Genomic DNA, 5178 nt, shown 5'->3' with positions numbered 1-5178 from the left:
TTCGTGTTTGTTATGCAAGGTTCCAAAGCACACAACAGTTCCACCCACTTAACCCAACAGGAACTTAGACTACTTTGTGCCTCCACTTGCTTCTTTCTCTTGAATTTCCATCAAGGCATGCACCCTTGTGTGCTTCAACTCCTACACTAACACTTGTTCCAACATTCTCCATCTATTCCGCAAGTTCACTTGCAAATCCCTATATGCGTAACTCGGCATATAACACCTACAACACACTACCTATGTCTATGAACTTTGTCAATATCCACCACACTTGATTCTTGTGTGCAGCTTGTTGATTTTTTTTTTGCATTCAAATGAATTATGTCCTCCTTTTTCTACCACCTCTTCCTTTTCCTCGATTGACCCCCTCGCAGCCCTTACATGTTGACCACACAACGCAACCCACTAGGAAAGACAGAGGGGATATGGGCTTGTCCTCCATTTAGGAATCCCATACTCCACCTCCCTGTTTGTCATGCAAGCCATTAAAGCACAATCAGAAAGTTGGTGGCCATTAAATGAACATCCTTGACTTAACTAATTCCCAAGAGACTCTTCCCCAAACTCTAAATCCTTATCCACTCCTCACAACCAATCATTGTGTTTTCATTTCCACAATTTTTACATGAATTACAATTCATAATGATAATTACAATAGTGGTAGCTAAAAAGGGCTTTTACATACCCCACCCCCTTAGAGGAACACCATACTTGGTGTTCTATACCCAAACACACAATTTCAATCATGCTATATAACGAGCATAAAGTTTAAAAACGAGCTTTATTCAAATAGCTCCTTACATTTTTTGACATTTACATTTACATTTGCTTATCGACAAGTAAAAATGGGTATGAATGCTCATTTGCTTGGTCATCTCCTAAGTGGCCTCATCTGGTCTGAAGTGCCTCCACTACACCTTTACCTCAACAACTACTCGATTTTTTGGAGCATCATCTGCCCCTAACTAGAATGCATAGTGGCTCGGGCTAAAATTCTCCCCCAGATTCCACATGTATCACAGTCCAATCAAAAACACGAATCGCATTATGTACATACTTTTTCAACAAATAGATATGGAAAACATCATGTGCTTTCACTATGGGTGGAAAATCCAATTTGTAGGCCACCGACCCCACTCTTTCCAAGATCTAAAATGGTCCACAGAGTCGTCATGCTAACTTGTCACAAGACCCGATATTTAATCAACTTTTCCATGGTTTAATGCGGAGGTAAACATGCTCCCGCTTGAAATTCCTTGTGCATTATGTGTTGAATTGCGATGCTTTTCTAGCTGTCTTGAGCTACCTGCAATTTTTTCCTGATATCAATTATCTCTTGTCCTATCTCCTTCAGCATATCAAGCCTAATATACAACCTACGCACTAGATCACACCAACTGATAGATGTATTGCATTTTCTACCATAAAGAGCCTCAAATTGACTCATTCTTAATGACTCTTGGTACCCATTCTTATAGGAAAACTCTACCAAAGGTAGAAACACTTCCCACCTCTTTGGTTGATGCATGACATATATTCTCAACATGTCTTACAACACTTTGTTTATCCTTTTAATATGTCCATCCCTTGAGAATGATACACTGTGTTGAAGGCTAACTCCATCCCAAAACCAATAAACATTGTCTTCCAAAACTTGGAGGTGAAATTAGCACCCCTATCCGAGATCATATTCTTGGGTACACCATGCAATATCACTATTTATTTTATAAAAAATTGAGTAATATCACATGCTTGGTGAGTAGATTTAGTAGCTACAAAGTGAGCTACCTTACTTAACTTGTTTATCACCACCATTATGGCATCATGTTGCCTAGCTATCCTTGGTATCTCAGTGATGAAGTCCATTGAAATGACTTCCCACTTCCATTCAAGAAGGTGTATTGGTGGTAGCAATCCCATTGGATATCTACATTTAACTTTTACTTGTTGGCACTCAAGGAATCTAGCAATATATCCGGCCATATCCTTTTTCATTCCTGGCTAATAATATAACTTTTCATAATTTTTATCATTTTTTGATAACCAGGATGACCAAAATATGGTCTTTTATGAAATTCATCATAAATGAGCTTCCTCAAGTTGCCCATGCAAGGTATATTCCATTTGCCTTTTGAAATCCAACATTCCATCCTCGGTGATAGAGAAGTTCGTACTCATTATTCCTTCTGGCTGTTGTTGTCAATGTTTTTTTATCTCCTCATAGCGCTCGTCCCATCATATGGCCTCCTTAATATTTTCTTGGATGTCCACTTCACAATAACTTATAGTTGCCACATGAGCTACTTATAGCCTTCTATTGAGTGCATACACTACTTCGTTTTCCTTTCCCTTGAGGTACTTCATTTCAAAATCAAACTCACTAATCAAGGCTAGCCATCTCGCATGTCTTGCATTCAACTTGGGTTGATCAAATAGATACCTCAACTCTCCATGATTTGACATCAATAAAAAATTTCTTTCGAGGAGGTAATTCCTCCACATCTTCAATGCATGCACTATTGTTGCGAACTCCAAGTCATGAGTGACATAATTTTTCTCATGCTCATTCAACTTTCTAGACTCATAACCAACCACGTGTCCTTCTTGCATCGGAACTCAATCGAGCCCTTCCTTGCAAACATTTGTGCACACTACAAAATCATTCTCTGGTTCAGATATCCTCAATATTGTTGCATGTGTGAGAAAATATTTAGTTTCTCAAAGTTGGCTTTAATCTTCTCTAGATCTACTATTACTCCTTCCTTGGAAACAATGTGTCCCAAATACTAAACTTGTGACTGGAAAAATTCACACTTGTTGAGTTTGTGCTCTCCAGCAATTGCAACGAGTACTGTTGCCAAATGCTTTTCATGCTCCTCCTTGATTTTTAATAAACTAGGATGTCATCAACAAAAACCAATACAAACTTGTCCAAATACAAAGTTAAAATATTATTCATTAAACACATGAATGTCGCTAGGCCCTTTGTGAGCCTAAATGGCACTCTCGTAAATTCATAGTGCCCATACCTAGTTATAAACATTGTTTTATGAATATATTCATCCTTGATGGTACCCATACCTCAAATCGACCTTCGATATGACTGCAACTCCTCTCAGTTCGTCAAACAGATCATCAATCCTTAGTAGGGGATATTTGTTATTGATTATGGTTTTATTAAGCTATTAACAATCAATACACAAGCTTAATGTGCCATCCTTCTTCTTCACAAATAATACAGGTGCTCCGCAAGGTGATACACTAGGTTTGATATATCCCTTGTCCAACATTTATTTTAACTTCATTTTTAACTCTATTAGCTCTAACATACTCATTCGATATGGAGTTTTGGATATTGGTGTCGATCCCAAGAGTAGTTCAGTTGAGGATTTGATTTCTCTTATTGGCAGTAGTCTTGGGATTTCCTTTGGAAACACCACTAAATTGTTTGATTATTGTGTGCTCTTCGAATATGTCCTTATCGACCTCTGATTTCTTGGCCACTTCAACAACAAACAGTTCTAACCCCTTCTTCTTGCACCTATTCAATTGTTGCATAGTTATTTGCCTAATTGTTACAGGTTTTCTCTTTCCTTGCAATTCCATCCTTTCTCCTCTATCATTAAGACACACAATTGACTTGTTGTAGTAGTCGACCTCAGTTCTGTGGGCTGCTAACGAATCCATCCCAACTAGGACGTCATACAAGCCCAACGGTAATAGGTTTATATCTGCTGCTACGAGCATGCCACCTATAGTGACTGGGCATGACTACACCATGTTCTCAACTCAACTCTTAGTCCCAATGATAATTTGAACCAACAGAGAGCTTTCATGTGATATGTTATGAAACACGCACTTCTCTGTAACTTGTGGAATTATGTGACTGAATTTTGAGCCAGGGTCAATCAAAATTGAAACAAATTGGTAATTGGTCATGCCTTTCATTTTGATCACTTGGGCTTAGTGATCAAGTTGTTTATTGTCCAACGTTACATATATGTGTGGTATGCTCTGAGCCACAATAATTATTGTCTCTGCTTCCTATACATTGTACAATCTTGGGCCATTCTTTTGTTGCTGAGGATAGTCTCTCCTATTGTGGTTTTCTCCACAAGTCCAACACTTCAAAGTCTCTCCTTTGAAAACCTTACCTTCCTCTCCCGTGGGTTGAGAAAACTAGTCTCTACCAACAGTAGTGGATCTCTGCTAAAATTCACCCCTATTAGGAGTGGCAAAATTCACATTATTTCACCTAGGATGTTTTCTTGCAACTTTCTTCCCTTTTCCGTTAAATTTGAGCCTGCCTTTTTTTCTTTCCAATTAGTGCAAAACTCAGTCCCATGCTTGGATTGTTTGTAACAATGCTTCATCTCTTGAAGGGCATCTTCCAAGTTTTTAGGCTCATCAAATTCTATTATATCTCTGAATGCTTATGTCAACCCACTAAGATACCTCAGAATATTTTGCCTTTCATCCTTGAGGTAAGGCACACACATTAATAGCTCAAAGGATATAGTTGCATATTCATCAGTTGTTAGCTGCCTTAACTTGTGCTCATAGCCACTCTTGCTTTCATATTCTCAGAGAAATCATGTACTCTGAAATATTTCTTCATCCCTAGCAACCATGCTTCTCCTTCCTTTGCCTTATTCACCTCTCCATCAAATGAAAGGGGTTTTACATTCTTAAGCTCGCCTGGAATCAAATATTTTCCTCTCCTTTTATGTTGATGGTGCCTCTTGGTGGCAACACTAGACAGTTGTTTGCGACTGTCTATTCTTCCCCTTGGAGTACTAAGTGGAGCTCCACCTCTCATGATGTCTTCACTTATATGTCTATCCCTTTTTCTAGACTTGCTTCCTTCTACACCATTAGTCTTCAATTTATGCCTTCCAAGTCCTGAGGGACTTTGCCTTTCCATACCCCTTCCTAAGTGGCTAACACCCAGATCATGCCGCCTTTGTCTTTGAAAGTCTGACAGGCTCTTCAATATGATGGCATTTACTTTTGCATGTTTCTCCCAAGCCACAAAAAACCTTTCATTGTTATCCTTGTAACTTCTCAACTCAACTCTTATACTTCTAAGGGTGTTCATCCAGTCAGGGGTGTCTTCCTCTACCCTCTTCCTCAAGACAGTGTTAGAATTTATAAGTATTGTGTTGCACCATTCTA

This window comes from Pinus tabuliformis, chromosome 4_1 (genome assembly GCF_031772625.1).
Source record: "Pinus tabuliformis cultivar Carrire ecotype Pingquan chromosome 4_1, CPIR1, whole genome shotgun sequence".
Classification (NCBI taxonomy): domain Eukaryota; kingdom Viridiplantae; phylum Streptophyta; class Pinopsida; order Pinales; family Pinaceae; genus Pinus; species Pinus tabuliformis.
Note: the sequence above shows the minus strand (reverse complement) of the source record.